Source organism: Microtus oregoni, unplaced genomic scaffold (assembly GCF_018167655.1).
Source record: "Microtus oregoni isolate MIOR12 unplaced genomic scaffold, Mior012 000030F_ref0000283, whole genome shotgun sequence".
NCBI lineage: Eukaryota > Metazoa > Chordata > Mammalia > Rodentia > Cricetidae > Microtus > Microtus oregoni.
The window spans coordinates 307489-331662 of record NW_024543089.1 but is presented as its reverse complement, the minus strand read 5'-3'; the positions used below and the strand labels follow the sequence as shown (position 1 = coordinate 331662).

The following is a 24174-nucleotide window of genomic DNA, read 5'->3' as shown; positions in this document are numbered from 1 at the left end:
GAGGGTCTGCAGTGGGGAACCTGTCACTCAGAGGGTCTGCAGTGGGGAACCTGTCACTCACAGGGTCTGCAGTGAGGACACTGTCACTCAGGGGGTCTGCATTGGGGAACCTGTCACTCACAGGGTCTGCAGTGGGGAACCTGTCACTCAGAGGGTCTGCAGTGGGGAACCTGTCACTCACAGGGTCTGCAGTGAGGACACTGTCACTCAGGGGGTCTGCAGCGGGGTTCAGAAAGCATACTCCAGCAAGCTGTCAGATACCGATGTGGCCATGCCGTAAGAATCCCTGAACTGGACATGAGACTGTTAAAGGGGAGGTCTTCATCCCTACATGCCAGGACCAGTGCATCCCTGAGCTCAGGACTGTCAGGGAGCTGTTCTTATTGCACTTCCTCAAATGAGCGCACCACTCACAAATGCTGGAACAGCTTACATCACTAAAGCGCACCACAGTTGAATAAACACACGTTTTCCTTGGCCAGACTCCTGTGAAATCACGGACCCCTGATAAAAACAGAATAAAAATGTCATGCACCTGATACCCCTTTTGCATACGGAACCTTTATGGAAGCTCCTCCCATTTTACACAGAATCATCAGACATTCTCTGCTGCTCCAAGATCAGGCAAGTGGAGGCGGAAAAGAAGACAGGGAAGATGTAGCTAGTACTCTGTTCCCAACTTCTGTCTAGAAAGAGCCAGAATCCCTTCCCAAGTCCACTTTCATACTCTCTAACCTGTCCCTCATCTCCTCTTCCACAAGCAAAGAGCTTCAAGTTGGTAAATGACCTCCCCAGACACCTGCACCCCCCAACCAGTGAGAAGGCTTGAAGAACAGAGGCATTAAAAAGGGGTCATTGCCCTCGGTGGGAGGGCGGCCCAAGGTGACGGGCTTGAGGGAGGAAGCTGAGGTGCTCGCTGGGAAACAGGGGAAGCAGAGGCTATGAAAGAAAGGCCAGGCCATATCCCTGCAGCATGTTCTTACCTGGCAGCCGAGGGGTGACACAGCTGGATAGGAATTTGGGGTTAAGCTGTAGAAAGCCTGAAACGCTACATCACGGGATCAGATTTTAATGTGTCTCAGTTACTCCTGTCACTGAGGGGTGGCAGTGACTGATCCATCTACATGGAGGAAACAATGACGCCGCTGCCTCACTGATAAAGAATGCCAGCTGAGGCTTCCAGGGAAACACACATCACAAGCTAACGTTTGCGTGAGCACGCCTCCATCCAGCAGTGAACTGGGACCCGGCATTGTTCCCTTCTGAGTCTCTTCTGCCCGCATCCCCAGACTGCGTGAGGGAGACAAAGGATGCTGGAACTGCTGGAGAAACTGCCAAGCCAGCCAACAAATCTTTCAGATTTGACCTTGGCCTCTAGAAAACAAGAAAGCCTTTATCGGGGAAAAAAACACCATCAGCTATAGTTACTGGTCTCTTTAGAGGCTTTACATAAGAACTAAATTTACTTTGCGCCTTCAAAACCAAAACCTGAAATGGGCTGGACTCCCAAATTAACATCCAAGCCATTAGAGGATGCAAACTGAGCGCGTCCGTTTCCCTGCTGGCAAACACAGCCTCTGGAAATAGACTGAGTGAGCTGAGGGCTACACCAGCTGCGGTTGTGACTTGCAGTCCAGGCCTGCTACGAGGAGCCATGGCAAAGCAGCGCAAACTCTGGAAAACACAGCCTTTTCCTTTAGAACAGTTTCTCAGAACATCAGAAGAGGCACCAAACAATTAATAAATTAATAAATAAGGAGCAAGCTGATCCCCTGTCGGCTGGGAAGAGAGGCTTCAATTACGCTTTAAGACGAAGGTGATAATTGACTTCTATTCTGAATTGACAGATGCTGTGATGGATGAAAGGGCCAGGGAGTGTTCTGTTCTTTAGATGGGAAGCTTTGTGTTTCTAACTGCCCAAACCGTCTAAAATTGTTCTTCTCAAAATTGGTTAGCATTAACAAAGTTCTATAGAACCTCCACATTCAGCCAAGATAACTAAGGGTCAGATTGAGAGCCCTGCAGGAGACGGTTAAGACTGGACAAAAGACAGAGGACAGGATTCCTTCCTTCCAGACACCGGATAACCTGAGTCCCTGGCAGAGCGGAAACAAAGGTGGTAAGGCCTGCAACTAAGCCAGCATCCTTTCTGCCAGGACTTGGAGCTGAGAGGTGAGAAGGGATTTCCAGGCAGAACCCTGTGGTGGCCCAGAGTTATGCAGTTGGAGCTAAAATCAATATCTCACCACCCTGCATTTGGCACCAGCATGCCAAAGACAGCTCCAAACATGGCCACCTATTCGATGCCAAATGGAAACTCTTGGAATTTGATGTTCTATGGATGGATCGGATTTCCTTGCTTCTTAAGTGGGTTGTGTTCACCCAGCTACAACAGTAGGTTCACCCCGTGAGCGTCCGTGGCGTCTCCCCACACCCTCTCCTAACAGCATCGGCTTCATGTGGACAGCTCTGGATGACAACTTACAGCCCTCTCCAGACAAGACGCTGGGCAGGCACTGCTGTGACCTTCCTGATTCTCTGCCATGTTCCAGGGAGGAGAGTCTCCTTGACAAGTGGATTCCAGCCTGGAGCACAGTGAGCACGCGGTGAAGAACAACTGAATTAATTACATCCATTCCTCAAGTTCTACTGTAGTTAGATCCCGCTAAACTAATCAGAAGTCCAAAATATCCTGGGCCAGCAAGATGGCTCTGCAGGTAAAGGTGCTTCTTGCCCAACCTGATGACCTGATTCCAATTCCTGGGACCACAGGGTCCAAGGAGAGAACTGGTTCCCACAATTGTTCTCTGAACGCATGCACACTGCAGCAGATGCTCAGCATAGACTTACACATATGCCCACCAAGGAATACAAACTTTAAAATGTAGCAAGTCAAAAACATATTAAGTTGGACATGTACTTGATTTCCCCATCTATCAGATAGCGTCGCTTAGCAACACAACATGCCGCAGAATACCAGCTGTTTCCTCTCAGGACTGTGGGCCTGACTGGCAACCACAGCTCATAGCCACTGCTGAGTATCCAGAAAGAAATTCAGACGGTATGTTGGCAGCTCAAGACAAGAAACAGATTCAAAACCCCAAGGATTTGTTGACTATCCTTAAGTAATAAATAAATAAATTAATAAATATTACTGGCACAGACCCAGCAACAGTCTATGACCTTCCATAACTGGTAAATAAAAAATAAACACTTTTGACCTGTCTCAAAATGAATCTTCTTCTCTGCATTCATTCATTCTTCATACAGAGAACAACCCAAGCAGATCAAGTAGACCACTGTAGTAATAATGTCCTTCATGGAGAAAAACCCCCAAGGGTGCCAAGAATATGTAACCTGTCAAGCCTCCTCCCTCCAGTGTCAAGGCAGCTTGTAGGGGAATAGCTCCGCAGTAGCAACGTCTGTCTCTAGTTGAGAAAGTCTGCGCTAGATTGTTTACTTCTTTTAGAAAAGGACAAAAAAGACGGTCGACTAGAAAAATTAATGTGGAACCAATATGATAACTCGCTTGATGGATGTCCAAGAAAAGGTGCTATGGTGGAGAGAGGGTGCTGTCTGCCATGATTAGGAGAAGAGCAATGTTACAGGTGGGCTTGAGTTACCATCGTCAAAGACTGGGTCAGGTTGGCTCAGCGGTCAAACACTTGCCTACCATATTTCGAACCATCAATTTAATGCAGGCACACACCAACAAAAGGAAAAACAGAATTATTTACCTCAAAGTTCTATTGTTTTGGAGATAAAGATATGGGAACGCCATGGATTTGGTCCCTGATAATCACAGCAGGAAGCTGACATGAGGAAGTAATCACAACTCAATCCAGGAATTATCACGTATATAAAATAAAATAATGCACAGATATGCCCCAATCAGCCTAAAGACCACCAATGACTTACCGGTCACACACTACCTCCCCAAGCTCTCATTGTGTGGACCACTGTAGAACAAACAACATCCACCCAAGCCATGTTCTGTCCCCAATAACTCCTACAAAAACAGCTGGTCAGAAGAAGGAGGTTGGCATCACGACTTTGCTTCAGTGATACCCAACCCCATCTTCTCTTGACCTCGGAAGAAGAGCACCACAAGCTTTCAGAAGCATTTAATTATTTAAGATACTTCTGACTGAACCCCGAAAGAAACTGCAGTTGACAAGTCATTAATATGCATAAGCTCCCTATTTTATCTGCGTGCACACTACACCATCAAAGGGAACCAAGAAAGTGAGCTGACTTTACCCACATCAGCACAGAGCTGGCAGCAGAGTGACTAACCCAGAAACCCTAATTACCAAGCAGGAAAGCAGAAGACAGACGTGCAATCTATGTGGAAGGAGAGGGGGTGTCTCTCCCGGAAGTGCTACTTGTCCAAGAAATCAATGGTTAAAGCAGGAACAACCAGACCTGGGGTAGGACAAAACCCTCGTGACTCAGATGTCAACAGGGAAGTGACCACATGCGACACACTCCTTGTCCCTGCCTGGATAAAATGGAGATAAAAGAGAATTCATACGTCCTCATGTCATTGAGAGGAAGAGATGAGATGGTACCGGAAGCCATACACAGTGAGTACTCCACAACCATCATTACTTACTATCAGAGCTATGTTCAATGTCGCGTCCGCCAGCCTGTGCCATGTTTGTCAGTAGCTTAGCAACAGACCGTGTTGAGTCAGAGGCTTAACAAAAGTCTCGTGAAGTAGCCAAGAAATCACAGTCTGGAATTGTTTTCCCTTTACCTGCAATTTGCTCAGATCCTATCCATTGTTGGTCCAGACTGTTCTTGGTCTTGCAGAAACAAGGGGACCCAATGACCACATCGCTGGCCTCCCTCCCTCACCACTGCATGTGTCTACATATGGCCCCATTCTAGAAACCAAATTAACCCATCCTTGCCTGTGAGATGACTCAGTGAGTGGAGGAGGCTGATGACCTGAGTTCGAGTCCCAGATCCCACAATGTGGCAGGAAAGAACCAGCTCCTCAAAGTTGTCCTGACCTCCACACACACAGTGACATGCATGGATCTGCACATGCTTGGGTGAACACACACACACAATCAATAATCAAACTAATCAATTAAATTTAAAAGTGAGTAACAGGCTTTAATCCCAGCACTCAGGAAGCAGAGGCAGGCGGATCTCTGGGAGTTCAAAGAATAACCTGGTCTACAAGAGCTAATTTCAAGACAGCCAGAGCTACAGAGAAACTGTCTCAGTGGGTTGGGAGGTGGGTAACAGATGCTGTCAGAGTTGCCCTGGTCCCAGATGAAGGAGTCTCAGGAGAGGAGCTTAAGAAAACCCTTATGTTTTCAATAGGCTACAAGAGACAAGCGAAACCGCCAACCGTCCACCGTGGCTAGAACTAAGGAAAGAGACACTGGTGTTCTTATGATCAAGAATGTCACGAGGCACCATAGGCCATCAAGATTGTGTTAAAGATGGATAAGATAATTGCTGGACTCCTAACGCAGAAACATTGCAACAAGATGATCGTGGTGCCACTGCCCACCAAATCAGCTCCCTGCACAAGTCACCACACATTGGCAAATTCAGGATAAGGACAGAAAATCAGAAATTATTTCTTTGTTAAACTTCTCTTTTCTGTATGGAAGGAGCTGCTCAGTTTTTCAGGGCAAAAACAAAAGACAAAACCCCAGCATGTCATGTACACGGAGCATCACAGCCAAAGCAACCCTTGACAAGCGCGGTGCTGAGTGAGCCCTGCACGGCAAGCACACGGGACACTTGTCTGAAATGCAAGACTCACAAAATAACGGACAGCACCCTAGCCTGTACTTCCCAGTCACTGGGGAGCAGAAACACGTTCCTGTGACATATAGCCAGGCGGTGGTGGCGCACGCCTTTAAGCCTTTAATCCCATCACTTGGGAGGCAGAGGCAAGGGGATCTCTGTGAGTTCGAGACCAGCCTGGTCTACAAGAGCTAGTTCCAGGACAGACTCCAAAACCACGGAGAAACCCTGTCTTGAAAAACCAAAAAAAAAAAAAAAAAAAGAAAAGAAAAGAAAAAATGCATATTGCGAACTTGGGTGCACAGATTACAGATGGCAGAGTCGCAATGTGGAAAGAGCCTGGGTTCCAAAATTACCATTTAGGAGACAACCTGATATAGAAAAAAAAATAATAACCTTTGTTCAGTTAAGCCAATACATTCTGGACTTTGATTTAGGAGTCAGTTCTTCCTAATAAATGTGCAGGGTGCTACTTTGGACGTACCATGGAAGAACATGGATGTTCCAAAAAAAATTAATATGAGCGATATAATTAAAGAGAAACAAAATACAGGTATTGTAATTGGGGAGGTTGGGGTTAGCTCAGTTCCGAATCCAGGAAGAGTAAGTGTGGACATACAGACGAGGTACAGGGTATGAAGTATTACTAAAGGAACCATCAAGAGTCAGAGGACTGTGGTGGTTTGAAAGAAAATGGCCCCCAAAGGGAGGGGCACTATGAGGAGGATTGAATGCCTTGTTGCAGGAAGTGAGTCACTGTGGGGGTGGACTTGAGGTCTCTCTTGCTCAAGTTTCCCCGCAGTGTGACTGTCAGTCTGTTGCCTGCAAGGTGTAGAACTCTCAGCTCCAGCACCACGTAGTCTGCCTGCAGGTCACCATGCTCCCCATCATGATAATGGACTGAACCTCTGAAACTGTAAGTGAGCTGCCTCAGTTAAATGTTTTATTTATAAGAGTTGCTGTGAGCCAGGCAGTGGTGGTGCATGCCTTTAATTCCAGCATTCAGGAGGCAGAGGCAGGTGGAGCTTTGTGAGTTCAAGGCCAGCCTGATCTACAAGAGCTAGTTCCAGGACAGGCTCAAAAGCTACAGAGAAACCCTGTGGTCATGGTGTCTCTTCACAACGATGAAAACTCTAAGACAAGAACTCTTGCTCGTGGCCTAATTTCTATTAGGAAGGGCTAAAAACGACTTGTGATTATAGGTCAAAGATGAGGCATGAGCAACCTGATCAGTTATCAAGGAGGGGAGAGTAGGCAGCCTCCCGGGATTCTTTGCTAAGACTGGGACAGGGCAGGCAAAGAGAGGCCTGGGTCAAAGTCAAAGCCTCCTGGCCAACAGGCAATAAGGAGCCTGATTTCAGTGTGGTCAAGGGCAGAGTCTTAGGAAAGACGGGGCCCTGAGATTCTTCAAACATATCTCAGACATACCTGCTTTTCGGAATTAAAAGTCACAATTAATTGCTTTGGAGCGGTGACAGCAGAAATCTCAGCAACCTAAAAAGTGGAAGACGAGGATGCTCTCTCCCATCCATCTCGCAGCTCTAACTGAAAAGGACAGGGCAGAAAAGCTGGAACAGAATGGGTTTCCCAGAGGCTGTGAAGGCCATGGCCAGGGCTGGGTATTCCCTAACTACTACTGGTGATCAGGAATAATTAGGCCTTCTCATAACAAGCAAGAGAAAATGAGCAGGGTTTCAGGGCCTGCTGCCAGATCCTCTGAATCCAGGAGAAGTGGGGAGAGCTAACCTCAGAGCAATTACCTGGGAGAGCCAGATTCGCCTCGGCACACTGAGCTGGCCGCTGCCTCTGCAGGCCAACACATCCTCATCGGTGTGACTTAGGGTTGTGTTTTTCAAAGAATATTTTAAAATGTAGTGGTAGGGGATGGAACACAAGCTAAAGCACACGTGTGAAAGTCGGAAGATAGCGCTGTGGGATCAGTTTTCTCCTTTCACCCTTACGAGGGTTCCAGGAGCCAAATTCAGGACAGCAGGCTTGCGCAGCAAGCACCTTTGCCCACTGGGCCATCTCGCCAACCCGAAGGGCCGGGTGTGGTGATAACTGTGACAAATAAAGCTTGCCTGAAGTTCAGAGAGCGGAGCTAGCCACTAGTTAACCAGAGAGGTCTGGAGGTCTATATAGACAGACTGGAAATGGTATGGCTGGGTGAAGAGAGGAAAGTAAGGCGGGAAGAGATGGCAGTTCCGCCCTGTTTTGGCTGAGGAGTTAGCAAGGTAAGAGCTGGCTGTGGCTTGCTTCTTTCTCTCTTCGATCTTTCAGCATTTACCCCAATACCTGGCTCTGGGTTATTAGTTATTAAAACTAATTAGAAAGTCGTGCAACAACTGGTTTAAATACAGTCATTAGAAATCACATTCAAGGAGACTGGAGAGATGGCTCAGCTGTTAAGAGCACTGACTGTTGTCCCAGAGGACCAGGGTTCAATTCCCAGCAACCACATAGAAGCTCACAACTGTCTATAACTAGAGTTCTTACACAGGCAAAACACCAATGCACAAAGGATAAAAAAAAAAAAAATTTAAAAAGAAGAAATCACACCTAAGCTGGAGAAATAGCTAGGTGGATAAGCTGCTTCTGTGACACCTGATGACCAATCCCACAGGCTGAAAGGAGAGAATCCTACATGCTGCCCATGGCACACACTGGTATGTACATATATACATGCACAGACACATATACACACACGTACACAGCATAATACATGAAACAAAAAGAAAGAGTCACCTGACCCACCCCCACATACTACTGCAACAGGCACCCCCAGCGATCAGACCCTGCGGTCCATCAGTTTTCAAACAATCACATTTTACAGCTGTGGTTTCTATAATGAGCCTTGAGCTACATAGCCTTTCCAAATGTTCGTTCCCCAGGAAGCTAAGAGCATCCCTATCCCCTTTGAAATCCCCTAAAAACTGGGATTTGAAATTCATTGTATGCAACATAAATCTGACTGGTTACATAATAGAAAACATCAGACGGCGCTGGCTCTCATTCAAGTCATTTAGAACAGATTTCATAAAAGCTGGACCTCACGGGATGCAGCCTCCCACAAGCCAAAAGGAAGCCAAGGCCAAACCACAGGCTCTCTAAGCCGCTGGTCCTTGGACCTTCCTCGGTCTCGAGTGAAAACAGCCAGAAGAATCGAAACTGATGAGGTTTCATACATGGAAAAGGTCAGGAAAGTCAGGTCTAACCTCTGCTGCTCCCAGCAGCCAGACCTGAGTTTCGCTGAACCTCAACTGTCCCCTGAAGCCACGGCAGCAGCCAGCCCACACTTCTACTGTACTCGTAAGTGGCGGTCCTAAAGCTGCTTCATCCGCACGGGCCCAGCGTTGCGGACGATGGAGGGCTGAGCGAGTCTACATCCACCCAGGAAAGCAGATTCCTGCTTTAAAATACATCAATAAAATTCCACTAAGATGTCTAGCCATTCTTATTGAATAATATTTCAAAGAAGGAATGACAGATCTCAAGGAACAGTAATGGCTGAGAAGTATAAGTTCCCGTCTGATAAATTCCATACTCATGCTCTGGGGATTTAAGAGGGGGAAAAAAACGGTAAAAATGACTAATTACTATAATATTAACTTCACATTTTTATCTCCTCTTAAAGCACTAAGTCACTATCTGTCAGCCTGAGGAAGTGATACTGGGCTCGGCGTCATCACGTCAGTGATGGGGAGTCCACTCAAGGGGCCGGCAACTAAACCCCCACCATCACCAGCTCGGCATCCTGCTCTGAGAAGCAGTGAAGCACTTGGACAGCCAAGCTGCTACGGGCGGGCGACTTCAAGATCAGCCAGGAGCAGGGTGTGTTTCCATGGGAAATGTCACCAACTGCAGGAAGGAAGCCTCAAATGTCACACGCTAATAAAAAAAAGATCTGCATCAGTTTGTAAATCTCAACCTCAATCAAGATATCAAAACCCCAAGCCCTAACTTCTATTTTAGTGACGGGGGAATATTTATTTGTTGTGTATTTGCTGTTTTCTGAAAAAGGAAGAATCCTGAGCCAGACGGTGGTGGCGCACACCTTTAATCCCAGCACACAGGCAGAGGCAGGCGGATCTCTATGAGTTCGAGGCCAGCCTGGTCTACAAGAGCTAGTTCCAGGACAGCCTATTACACAAAGAAACCCTGTCACAATAAAAAAATAAAAAAATTAAAATAAGCCAGAATAACTTTATTACTATGGCACTATTGGCTTTAGGATTCTGAAGAGTGAAGAGTCTTCTAAACTGGGGGGTGTGTGTGTCTGTCTGTCTGTGTGTGTGTCTGTGTGTGTGTGTGTGAGTGTGAGTGTGTGTGGTTTTTGATACAGGGTTTCTTTGTGTAGCCTTGGCTGTCCTGGAACTGGCTCAGTTGACCAGGCTGGCTTTGAACTCAGAGATCCACCTGCATCTGCCTCCCAAGTGGTGGGATTAAAGGTGTGCACAACCACCACCACCCAGCTTCTAGAATGTTCTTTAACTTTTGCTAATATTACATTCCTTTTGTTTTGCTGAAGAGGGAGCAGGCTCACTCTGAAGTGCCCCTTCACGTAAAGTACAAATTTATGATAGATAATCTGGCAATTCTGAAAAGTTTTAGACAGCCCCTAGCTATCCATAATGTTGTCTGTGATTCCGACACGAGGACACACATCTTTAGTGACTGCAGAATACTGTTTCATCACAGCAAATACCACTTCCATCACAGCCCATCTGTCCAAAATCTCAGGCCGCCGTGGCATCACCCAAAGCCCTCGTAAGAAACCCAGAATATCCCAATTCCTTGTAAAAACCCAGAGAGGAATTTAAAACCACCATCCCTTACCTCTTGAGTTGAAATGTGTCTACTGAATTCTAATAGTCGGGGCTCTCTGAGCCAGAGAAATGAGGGCAATCAAGATAAAGAAAGGCAAACAGGATTTCATCGCCTCCTACAGTGGAATATTTTTTGTATTTTAATAAATAAATCTTGCTTAAAGACCAGAGACAAAACTAAAGCCACTAGACATCAGGTAATGGTGACAGACATCTTTAATCCCAGGATTTGGGAGACAAAGGCAGATGGATCTCTGAGAGTTCAAGGCCACCCTGGGCTACACAAGATCAATGCAAGATAAATCCAGGTGCTGGAAGCTCACACCTTCAATCCCAGCACTAGAGGGAATAAAAAATGGGAGGAGAAAGAGAGAGGCTCACTCAGTTTAGTCTGTGGTCGCCCAGCCTTGGCAGAGGTGAGACTCCTCTCTAGTGGCTTGGCTGCTTTGCTTTTCTGGTCCTCAGGTTGAACCCCAGTTTCTGTCCCTGGGTTTTCAGACTTCGTGTTACAGCTTCCACTTGGGGCTTGGGTTTATTGGATATTGATTTCACGGTTTTGTGGTGTTGTTTAACCCCACCATCTGCTGAAATTCCTGCAGTTGAGAAAGAAATGAACCCTCCGGCGGCTGTCTAGTGCTGCTAAGTTCTGGTTAAAGGGGCCTCCTGGCCAGACACCTACTGTAGACACAAGCAGCCCGATCACATGAGTGGGAGCAGGTTCACTGGTGGTCGTTTCTGGGGAGAACGCTGAGCCTCCACAGGACGCGTTCCCTGATCATTTCACCACGAACTAAGTAGGCAAACGCGGTATTTATGGACATTACCAAGAAAACCAGCCCACGATTAAACACGGCTAGAAAGACATAGAGATGGCAAAGAAATTAAGAAAGGCTCACAGAAATCCCCTCTCACTGATGTTTTACCTTTCATGGCTCCAGAATCCTACAGTCAACCGTGGTCTTTCTGAGTGCCATAGGGAATCTTCTGCCTCTGACGCTGTGCTGTGTCGTCCCTTTGCCCAGGGCATCAGCACTGTATATACCACTCACCCAGTAGTCCCTGAGAATCTTGCCCAGTTATCAAAACAGCGGTCACAGTCCACAGTACCGTGCTACTCTGCAGGCCTTAACAGCGGCAGCAAAGCACAAAAGCAAAGGCATTCTCAACAAGCTGAGCGAGGCTTCCTCTGAGTGAAAGGATGGACGTTGTGGACTACGGTAAGTAAATGCTTACGTGCTGAAGCCGCTCAGATCTAAGGTCAATTGCTCACCCATCCTAATTTACAGATTCAACATCAGTTTAGATGTGCAGGCATAGAATAAAAACATCGCCTAGATAAAAATCAGAACCGGTGTGATCTTGGACACCCACTAAGGGTGTGAAAATATATCCCTGTGGCTGAGGACAGAGCATGCCATAGAGTGTCCCCAATAGAACACTGAGAAGAAGGGCCCACAACAGTGCGTGAACCGTGTAAGTCAGCCCCCCAAACCTGCGAAGAGAGAATGAGACAGGCACACTGTGCATCATTATCAGAAACAAGGGGCAAACACAAAGACCCAGAAGGAAATTAGAGACAAAGGGTAATACTAAAAAATGTGGATTTGTAGCCAGATGTCTTTAATCCCAGCACGCAGGAGGCAGAGGCAGGCGAATCTCTGTGGGTTCGAGGTCAGTCTGGTCTACAAAGGGAGTTCAAGGATAGTCAAGGCTGTTACGCAGAGAAACCCTGTTTCAAACACACACACACACACACACACACGTCTATAAAACTGGGAGTTAAAGAAAAATATTTAATTGTAAGAAAATCCTGTGGCTGGAGATTCTGAAGTGGGTTTGTGAGAGCAGTGGCCATTGTGATAAGGGTATCAGTGTTATCCTTATATTTCATGAGTGCGATTCGGGAATGGGGTGGATGTGGGCACATGTAGGTGTGTATTACATGTGCACTGTGCACACATGTCCAAAGGCTAGCATTTGACGTCAGGTGTCTCCCTCTGTTAGCCTGCCACATCAGTTTTTTGGGACGACGTCTCTCACCAAAGTCAGCTCATCAATCCAACTAGACTTTCTGGTCAGCAAATTCCCCAGGATCCTCCTGTCTCTGCCCCCCAGGTGTGGCAAGCACATGTTCACACACCTGGATTTTAACACAGAGAGTGGAGACGCACACCCAGATCTTCATGCTGACCCAGAACCACTATCCACAGAACCATTTCCATCACTCCCACGCTTACGTTTATGAACTATGATTATTAGAAATACTTTAAATCCAAAATAAAACAAGAAAAGTGGGGAATGGGGTACAGGGAAAGAGAAAAAACAAAGAAAGTAGAGAAATACTAAGAAATCTTCCTGGTGTCACTGAACAAGGATTGGAACCAGAGGAGGAAAATGAGAATCTGAGTTCACGGATGCCTGAGCAGTGAGAGCCAATGGAAATTCCTGCAGTGCCCTCAGGAACACTGGTCAGACAATCCCAAGCAAAGAATGAGTAGATGCACCATCACCCAGAGTGGGCACTATCAGGGTCCTCGAGAGGAGAGGACCGACCGCCTACATACAGACACACCCCCACAGCATATCAGGGTCCTCGAGAGGAGAGGACCTACCGCCTACATACAGACACACCCCCACAGCATATCAGGGTCCTCGAGAGGAGAGGACCGACCGCCTACATACAGACACACCCCCACAGCATATCAGGGTCCTCGAGAGGAGAGGACCGACCGCCTACATACAGACACACCCCCACAGCGCATGTACATCATCATGATACTACATAGTCTGACACGTCTGAAGATCTGCACTGAGCAAACTGCAGACCCAGAGAGCAATGCTAATTCCAGTCCAAGGCCAAATGCACTCACGCTGGGGACACCCGCCTACTGAGGGGGTGTGAGCCACTGATTTTGTTCAGGTCTCCAAATGACTGCATGAGCCCTTCATACTGGGGACAGCAATCTTCTGCCTCTCTCATTCTGTTATTATATCTCATCCAGAAACATTCTTGGAGAATACCCAGAACGGTTGGTCAAATATCTGGACACCCTGTGGCCAGGGAGGTGGACACATAAAATACTATCAGGGCACTCCGTGTGTGCTAGGTCCCACTGACAGCATGTGGTTACAGCAGCCACAGCTAACACATCCACACTGGCCGAGATGAGAGGACAGAGTCCAAGTCAGCAGTGCCCAGGGAAAGCCTAGGAAAGGAGCTGGCCACGGAGATGTCCTGTAAGCAAGCACTCTTGACACCACACACACCCATGGCTATTTCTGTCTAACAGGCTGGCAAGTCCTCAAATTCTGCCCAGGAATAGTGGAGTCAGAGTCCAGCTCTACCAACCTGAGTACCCAGGATCCATTTCTGAGGACACTTCCCCATGACCACTCCCCAGTGTCTATGTTCCTACTTGAAATATCACTCTTATAATAGCTAAACTAGCTCCGGGGAATAAGTAATACAATGGGTACTGTCTGATTTCTATTGCTGTGATAAAACACTGACCAAAACCAATTTGAGAAGAAAGGGGTTATTTGTGTCTTAGGGTTTCTATTGTTGTGAAGAGACACCATGATCACAGCAACTATTATAAAAGAAAATATTTCATCGAGGCTGGCTTACAGGTTCAGAGGTGTAGTCCACTATCATCATGGCAGCAAGCAGGCAGACGTGGTGCTGGAGAAGGAGCTGAGAGTTCTTTCCACATCTGCATCCACAGGCAACAGGAAGTGAACTGTGTGCCACACTGGGAGTCGTGTGAGAGCGTGGAAGATCTCAAAGTCCACCCACACAGCGGCACTCTTCCTCCAGCAAGGTCACACCTACTTCAACAAGCCACACTTTCCAATAGGGCCAATCCCTATGGGAGTCATTTTATTTCAAACCACCACCATTTGGCTTACAGTCCACTATTAAGAGAAGCTGAAATGGGAACCAAAGCAGAGAGAGACCACAGAGAAACACTGTCCGCTGGCTTGTTTCCCCTGGTTTGCACAATTGTCTTTCTTAGACAGCCCAGGCCTACCTGCCTGGGGCAGCACTGCCCACAGTGAGCTGGGTCCTTCCTCATCAATCAACAATCAAAAAGATGCCCACAGGCAAATCTGACGAAGCAACTCCTTAATTGATGTCCCCTCTTCCCAGCTACGCCTAGGACTGTGTCAAGTTCATAAAAATTAACTATGACAGACAGGGAAGTATCATAAAGCCAGGAACATGCAGGTGCTCAAAACATAGAAGTTATTTTCACTTTGTCCTTCTTTGTTTTTGAACTGGCTGCTGGTCATCTCTGCCAGTAAGAAAAATACTGCATGTTCCCACAACTCCCTCTTCTTGCTTGTGTGAGACCAAGTTTGGAGCAAGGCAATTCACCATGCAGATGAGAGCTCCCTATAGTCGCCAAATTGACGCATGCATTTCACATCCAGGCAAAATCCAATCAAGCAAAAAGTCAAGAGTCTGGAAGGCAGAAGACAGAGAGTCAGGGGTGCAGAGAGTCAGGGGTGCAGAGAGTCAGTGGTGCTGGGAGTCTTTGCAGGACAACTGGCCTGGCACCTTCTTCCCTGTGGTGTGAACTTTTCCTGGGAAGACAAATGATTACTGACCCTAGACAGGGCACCAGTGACAGACAAGTGATTACACCCAATTCAGGTAGACAAATAAATGTAATTTGGTTCCTCATAGGGCCATGGACAACTTACAAGTGGGTACACCATTGAAGAAAATAGCTCTCCCAATAACTATTAACGGCACAGATCCTGAAGGAGGAGGGGTACCCCAGCAATTGTTAACTATTCTCTGCGAGAGGTGTGCCTTAGGAGCCCTCCCCCAGTAAGCTTTAACATCTATCTTTGAGAAGGAAGGGCCTTCTGAGTCTCCCCAACCAACTGCTATATCCCTTCCATAAGGAACCATAAATGGGCCCAGTCTTGTGTGGATCTCCTGCAGGTAACTACAGCTGCTGAGAGATCAGAAGGGCAGCAGCAGAGACCACGAGGGGTGATGGGAAACAGGACTGCCTTCTTCTGATGTGGGATTCCCCTCTGTAAAGAAGTTGTTTCAGCCAGTGGCTTAGCAGAGTAAAGCCAGGTGGGAAATCTGAGCAGAGATATGTAGACAGAGTAGGCAGACTCAGAGAGATGCCATGTAGCTGCCAAAGGAGAAAGATGCCGCTGGAACCTTTCCAGTAGGCCACAGCCTCATGGCAATACACAGATTAATAGAAATAGGTTAAGATATAAACGCTAGCTAGAAATACGTGTGAACCATTGACCAAATGGTGTTGGAATTAATATAGTTTCTGTGTGATTATTCAGATTTGGGAAGTTGGGAAACGAACGAGTCATCTCTGGTCACACGCCTCCAAGAATACTGATGCCCACTGTCAGCCACTAGACTGATCCTCCCTAGAACACAGAAGACACTTCTTTATCTTGCCATAGCTGGGCTCCCCACACATCCCTTTGTTTCAAAGGAGCCACCCACCCCAAATCTCCATCATTAACATAGTACCTCGTTCTTCTCTCCCAACAGAAACCGGACGAAGGCACTTCCTGGAAATGACCCACTGGCTTTCTACAGAAGCAGGTCCTCAGCCACAGCCACTCTTGCCGCTTTAAAGGCCTGCCTCCCGCCTAGACCTAAGTTCTCTATGGCAGCGTAAGCACAGAGGGAAAGACCTAGTCGGGCCTCAAGGGACAGACCTATGTCCTAGATACTAAAACAGAGTCATGGGGTGAAAGCCAGCCTGAGCTACAAAGTAAGCTCTAACTTAGCCTGGGAAACCCAATGAGACTGCCTCAGAACTTAAAAAATAAGTCAAAAGAAAGCTGAGGATGTAGCTCCATGGTAGAGCTTGCCTAGCATATGCAAGAACTTAGATTTAATACCTAGCGGTGTGAAACAGGAAACCGCCACTGAACCACAAAGGAGCCAGGGGAGCTCTTCCCTCCTTAAATGTCCATCAAGAGAGTCCCTGGAAAACTCGGACAATAGAAACAACACCCAAGTCATCCAGCAGTCAATTTAAGAAGCTGAATGAGGAGCCAGAGGTAAAACAGTAAAACTCAGAATGGACCTGGTTGGGAGGTCCTACACCAAGGCAGGCCCCAGCACCTGCATCACTCCAGGAGTGATGGGAGGCTGCGAGGTGAGAATCAATCAGGCCCAGAGCATCAGGCACAGCCATTCAACCAGGCCACAGTCACCATGATGCTGGTCGTGCATCAAGCTGCTCCCATGTGGGGCACCTCGCCACAGGCATGGTTGGCACAAGGAGAGGAGGACTTTGTGACTTAGGTCACAGTGACACACTTCTGATTTAGTAATCATCTTATCATAAATTTTTAAGGTTCCGAATTTTAATGTATGTTTATAAATATATCTGTGCAATATGTGAAGCATACAGAAGTTGGCCAAGTCTACACATGGCTGAATAATCCAATTCTTGTGACCTTGAGGGCTCTAACACGAAAAAACGTCTCTAGGTCTAAGTCGGCCAGCACCTGGAATTCAGAAAAGGAGAACCGCGGGGGCATGGGAGCAGGAAGAGATGCAGCTGACGAGAGACCTGGAGAGGCAGAGACACTGAATTGCAACCTGACTCAAAGGAAAGACGAGACAAGACAGCTGAGGTCATGTTCTGGGGAGAGCGTAATACTGAACCGTGTCTGTCACTCAGGCCAGAGGGACTTTCCTGGAGAAACAGAGAAGCATCTGCTGGGCTTGGAAATGTCTCTAGTAAGAGGCTGGCAAATTCCTCTCGCTGCTTCCTTAAATTGCAAAGATCATGGTTTATTCCAGGTGACTAACTTTCAGATTTTGAATAAAACCCTTGTTCTATGAAAAAAAAAAATGTCTTTCTCTCTTTCTCTCTCTCTTTCTTCCTTTCTCTCTCTCTCCCCATTCCCCCCTCTCCCTCCCTCCCTCCCTCCCTCCCCCCCCCTCTCTCTCTCCTTCCCTTCCTCCCTCCCTCTCTTTCTCTCTCTTTCTTTCTTTATGGTCTTTTTGAGACAGGGTTTCTCTGTGCAGCTTTGGAACCTGTCCTGGAACTGACTCTGTAGAGCAGGCTGGCCTTGAACTCACAAAGATCCGCCTGCTTTTGCCTCCTGAGTCCGTGCACCACCACCCGGCCTACTTTGTCCCATTTCTTAAGACAGAGTCTTGTTCTCTGCAGCCCAGTCTGGTTTCAAATTCACAAATCCTCCTGCCTCCGCCTGCCAAGTACTGAGATTACGGGTGTGCGCCAGCACTCCCCGTTCTTCAGGAAGGTTTGTAGGATGGGTACACAATCAGCGTGTAGCCACAATCCAGCAGCAATTCCCTGTACTCCCACGCGCGGCACTATTGCTCTGATGACTATCTCAAGCATCCTGCTGTGTCATTTACAAATACATCAGTGGGTCGTGCTTTTCATATTCATAATCCCAACACTTTTACAGGCATTTGCCTTTCGCATGTCACCGAAGCTGGTTACTGCTCTTTCAACACCCTCCCTCCCCTCACCAAGTCAGAGTCCTAACAAGATCCAAGGCTGCGTTTGCTTTGGTGTTTCATCCAAAGAGTCTCCTTCCTTCCCACTGCAATATTATTCCTGCAATTCCTCTTCTTCACCCTGAACTCCATGCAGGCTATAAGGACTTCTCTCGCCCTTATTTTCTCTTCCATCTCTTTTTAAAAAAAAATTTTGCAGAGTGAGCTGGAGAGATGGCTGAGTCGTTAAGAGTGTGGACTGCCCTTGCAAAGGATCCTGTTTGTTCCCAGAATTTATGTCCAGCAGCTCACAACTGCCCGCAAGTTCAACTACAGGGCATCTGAAACCCACTCCTAGAATCTGTGGGCTCCTGCACGCAGGCAGGCGCACACACACACACACACACACACACACACACGCCAATCCTTTTTTACATCATTGTGATTGGGGCTGGTGAGATGTGTTAGCAACTAAAGGTGCCTGCTATCATCCTGATGGTCAGAGTTTGATCTACAGGACCCAGGTAAGAGTACAGACGCAAGGTCAGGCATAGCAGTGCTCACCTTTAATCCCAGCACTTGGGAGGCAGAGTCAAGTGGATCTCTGTGAGTTCGAGACCAGCCTGGTCTACATAGTGAGTTCCAGGACAGCCATAGCTATATAGTGACACCCTGTCATAAGAGAGAGAGAACAGACTCCAGCAGGTTGTACATGTGCACGCACACACACACACACATACACACAAATGAATAAATAATAAAATGTAATTTAAAAACTGCAGCCAGCAAACCCTTTCTAAGCCTGAAATACCAGCTGGTTCTACAGAGACTCAAGCAAAGGGAAGATGGAAGAAACAGCGTTCTCACACCGTCACCCTTCACGGAAAACAGAACCACAGATAATCCCCCACAAACACCCTGCCACACCCTGCTCCAACACTTCGCGTAACTCAGAAGCACCACAGCTCCCGGGTCTCAGCTCAGTCCCATCATCTTTGGTTTTAAGATTTATTTATTTTTATTTGACACGTACGAGTGTCTGCCTGCATGTGTGTATCTGTACCGCATGGTTACTGTTGCCAAGGAGGCGAGAAGAGGCATCAGATTCCCTGCAACTGGAGAGCTGGGGCTAGAACAGGAGTGCCATAAGGTTGTGAGTGACGGTGGAGTGCTGGGGACCAAACCTCAGTCCTCTGTGGAAGCAAGTGCTATTACGGCCTCAGCTCCGTCATCACTAAAATTAAGAAGCACGGCAGAACATAACCGTCATACCAGCTCTCGAGGAGCTGAGGCAGGAGGACCAAAGGTCAAACCCATTCAAAGGAGAAAATTGATGCCACTGATAAATTTAGAGATGATTTAGAAGAGAATTCGGGGCCTATTAGATCCTATTTCCAGAGAAGATCCTTGAATTCTGAAGCAGGAATGTCTTTCCTCACTCCTACGGGGCTCCAGTTGGCTTCCTGTGGCAAACTTCCCCCATGGGCTGGCACTGAGGCACTTGAGGACCAAGGGGTGGCAAAGAGCGCCCACCCAACCACCTCAATCACTTCACCACCACCTCTTCCAAGGAGGAGCCTGTATGCACCGAATGGTGACAGAAAGGAATGCCCAAAGAAATGTGCCAGAGAAGTGGTTACCTCCAGCCAGTTCTGCCCGGTTTGTGCTCGCTTCTGGCCTGCTCTGGTCACCCAACCTTTAAGGAACTGAGTCAGAGTGAGACGTGGGGACTCAGGCTCCCAGCTCTACACCGGATCCATCCCTCTCCCATGGTGCTTTTCCTTGGACTCTTGGTCCTCACCATCACCAAGGCCCACAGTCAAGTTAGGGGTGAGTCTAGAAAATGACCCAAAAAGACTCCCATGCAGGTTTGGAGTGACAAGTCCCAGGCCAACCCAGCTCAAAAATGGGTACCACGACGGGTGAAGTCTCTTCTCCCTTTCCCATGACAAACCAGGGACACCTGTGGTGGCTATGCAGGCAAAGAATACTTTATCCACGCTTCTGTAACTCCTCTAACACAGAAAGTCAAGGACTGTAGCACAGCCTACAGCCCCTGCAGGTTCTAAAGTGCCATTGTAGGAACAGATTCAGACAGCACCAGGTCCTACGAGGCCCCCGCTCCGCCCAAGCTTCAGCTTCATACTTCAAAGGAAGACTGTTAATTACACATTATGATACCAATTATATCGAAATGCATTATGAAATGGAATCTTTGCTAAGCAATTCTACTATTTTAATTCTTTTCTTCTGCCATTTTTTAATAATCACTATGGTTTTTATTGCATTAAGATGCAATTAAGAATGAAGTCTTTTATATTTTAAATCTGCTTTATTATTCTCACATAAAGAATTCCACAGTCATCCATAATAATTTAACAATATGGCGAGAAGATAGGGAGACTATCTTAGGAAAAGTGAGCTGAACACCATTTAGGAGGGAAAGTCCAAGTCTCTTTATTTTGAAAGCCCTTAGCACAAGACAATAAAAAAATAGAGAACTCCTGACCAAAAGTAAAATAAGTCGCACATTAATGAACATTCATAAGGAAGAGGAGAGAGGGTCTTATCCTAAGGAAGTCAGTGAGACAAGACCTCAAGGCTTGACCTCCTTGCCAGGCAGACTATTCGCCTCTGCCATCCACAGAGTTCAAATGCCATCACTAACATGAACCTGGCCTCCTGAACTGTACTTCGTTTGAGCTGCGGTTGGCCCTCCACACCCAAGGGTTCCCACCAGACCTGACTGAAAACACAGCTAGCCCCCCAACCGTTGCCTCTTCTGTGCTGCTTGCTGTCCAGTTGCTGTCATCTCCTGTGTGGTCCCACGTGACCATCACCCTCGTGGCCTCTGCCCTATACTAGGTGCAGTCTGGAGATGGTTGTCAGTTTGTTATCGTTTTTTAAAGCAGAGCATTCTCACACCCGCACTGGTCTCAGCACCGCTATGTAACTGAGGAACTCCTGATCCTCCTGCCTCCATCTCCCAAAGAAGGAGCTAGTTGACTTAGTCAGGGTTACTACTGTTGCAAGAAACACCATGACCAAATGCAACCTGGGGAAAAAAGTGTTTACTGGGTTTACACTTCATATCACTGTTCATCACTGAGGAAATCAGGACAGAAACTCCAACAGGGCAGGATCCTGGAGGCAGGAGCTGGATGCAGAGGCCATGGAGGGGAGCTGCTTACTGGCTTGCTTCCCACAGTTTTCTCGGCCTGCTTTCTCATAGAAGCCAGGACTACTAGACCAGGGAGGGCTCTATCCACGATGGGTTGGGCCCTCCCTCATCACTAATTAAGAATATGCTCTACAAGCTTCCGTGCAATCTTGCGGAGGCATTTTCTCAGATGAGGCATTTTCTCAGCGGAAGCTCCCTCCTCTCAGAGGACCGTGGCAAGTCGGCACGTAGCTCGCCAGCACACTGGTCCACCAGGGAAAATTTCAACCTATAACTTCTCCAACAAGCAATTTCTACCAGCTGACTGTCCAGAAAGGGCCCAGGTCTGCTCTGCCCCATGCAGAGCGAATCCTCAAAATCCCTCTCAAAATGAACCCAGAGTCTGTCTGCTTCTCACCCGATCCATCACCTGCATGTTCCTCATGTCAGGTCTGACTCGCTCTCCCCGACTCTGCTCCTTTCTTGCAGATCCTGTAAGTTGTCCTGTGACCATCACAGACACACACTTACAAACACACACACAATCAAATAAAGAAAAACCGATCTCAGTTCTTCATTACAGAACCAGTTAATAACACACAAATGGCAGAACCCAAATCCCATCTCTGTGTTACTCTGAAGAAAAGATCAAAACTATGCTCAATTCCAGATCATCAATGGCTTTACAGTCATGTGGGGCTGATAGGAGCTCCAGTGACGGACGATGGGCTGACAGTATCTATCACTATTAACGATTAAGAAGGGACTATGTTACACTATAGTCTACGCGACATTCTTGCCCCCGTTTTTACTCATTCATTTGACATAGTTGCACACCTGTTTCCCAGACTCGCCCTGAACTCCTGGGCCAAGGAATGCTTCCATTCCCATTCCTGAGTCCCTGGAGCTCAGTATGTGTCACCATGCCTGGCTGGAACGGAATCTGACCATATCTCTATAAAAACATTAGCCGACAGTAGGACACATGAAGGCACCGTCCGGCAACACCAGCAATGCAATCTATACCATAGAAACACCACAGGACGAATGTGCTGGGGGCGAGAAAGGGGCAGACAAGGAAGGAGGAACCACATTCTGAAATGAGAGTCATCAAGACCTCCCAGTGAGCGCTCCTGTAATCTCCACACCAAGGATCCTGGAGCAGAAGGAATGAGTTCTAAACCAGCCTGAGAGAACACAGACAGACCCTGTCTTAGAGCGGTGGTTCTCAGCCTTCCTGATCCTGCGACCCTTTTGGTACAGTTCCTCATGTTGTGATGATCCCTTCCCCAAGCATAAAGTTATTTCATCACTACTTCATAAGTGTAATTTTGCTACTGTTATGAATTGTAATGTAAGTATCTGATATGCACAGTATCTGATATGTGACCCCTGTGAAAGCTGCATTTGAACTCCAAAGGGGTCGCGACCCACAGGTTGAGAACCACTGTCATAGACAGCTGGGGAGCTGAGATCAACCCCATGTGGTGTGGGTGTTGTTTAGGGTCTCGGGTCGTGCTGAGGCATTTTTACCAACTGAAAACGCCATGAGACGCCAACATCCGTGACGCTGAACAATGAACTCTTGCTCATTTATGTGACAATAGGATCATGGTGGTGCTGATCACTTTAGAGGACCCTGTATACTGAGAGCTGATCTCACTCCTTCAGTCCCCTCAGAACTGTTCCTCAGTCAACTGTACAAACCCCTGCAGCTGTGCTGGCCATACCGAATCTGTGTGGACTTTTAATACCCCAAGGAAAAGGTCTAGAAGGAAGGGTAAGGAATGAGAACCAATTAACACAAACATTGATTTGGGGCTTTTTCAATGCTTCAGTGTACTTGTAATACCCCGCTAGTCCTTCGAGGCCCACAGCCAGTGTGTAGGGGAACGGCCAGCGTGTAGGGGACACAACTACTCACCATTCGGAGCTCAAGCTTCGGAAAGTACCAACATCCAGAATGCAGCCGGCCACCTACAAGTCCAATAGAAAAGGCGCTGAGTAACAGGCAGCTTCTCAAAGCCCGTGCGCTTCATTCCATAAGCAAAGGGGAAAGAAAAGCACGTACGCGTACATCAGTGGAGGAATCTATGCGGCCACCACAGCCAGGGCAGGCATGATGAGGAAGAAATAAAGGGCTTAGAATTGGTAGCCAAGTAATCTAGAACTCTCCTCAGCTAAGCGAGTCACAGAGAACCCACCCTAGTGACATCACCCTAGTTCCACCTCCTGGAGGAACAGCATCCTGGAGGTGGTCACATGGTCCTCCCAGGCTCATGGTCCTACTAAAGACAGCAGGGAAAGGCCGGGCATGTGTTACAGGTCTGTAGTCTCAGCTAGTCAAGAGACCGAAGCAGGAAGGCCGCAACAGCCCCCAGGAGCTCGCAGTCAGTAAACAACACAGCAAGACCCAACACTTAAAAATAAACAAATAAAACAAAAAGCAAGAGGATAATACACATGTATTCTTATCGAGATGACTAGACTTTTCAAAGCTAACGTAGAGTCTCTTGAGGAGGGACCAAACATGGAAGAGACAGAATCGAGACAAATAAGTACAAGTGAAGTGAAGATTTCAGACTGGAGACCAGGACCTGGCTTCTTTTCAGTGAGAATCAGACACAAGGGGTGACCCCCCACGGGGGGGCGAGCAATGAGCCCCACATTGCTCAGTATTGGGTCAGGCTGGACCACACATGATTTCCAACAAATAACATTTTTAGAAATATTATTTGGACATGTTTCTTAAGGCAGGCAGACTTCACGCAGATGACAGCAATGGACAGATGTCAACCCTGCTTGAATAAGGGAGTAGACAGGGCTCAGCTGAGAACATGGGAAAGACAGTGGCGAGGTGGAGGGTTATAGAAAGAGTGGGAGAGGGAGGCCAATGGGTGGGAAACTACAAAAAGAAAGCATCAATGTTGGACAGCTTC

At 47.5% G+C, this 24174-nt stretch overlaps 1 protein-coding gene across 2 annotated transcripts in view; it reads right to left on the bottom strand.

Annotated features, from left to right (window-relative positions):
- Tiam1 (TIAM Rac1 associated GEF 1) overlaps positions 1-24174 on the bottom strand; it is a 351773-nt gene that overhangs the window by 249351 nt on the left and 78248 nt on the right. The window contains exon 2 of one of the 2 annotated variants that reach the window (XM_041678508.1): positions 23160-23212. The exons of the other annotated variant lie outside the window; for it this stretch is intronic. The gene's annotated coding sequence lies outside the window, so the exon portion shown is untranslated. The remainder of the gene's footprint in view (positions 1-23159; positions 23213-24174) is intronic. 2 annotated transcript variants of the gene reach the window in all.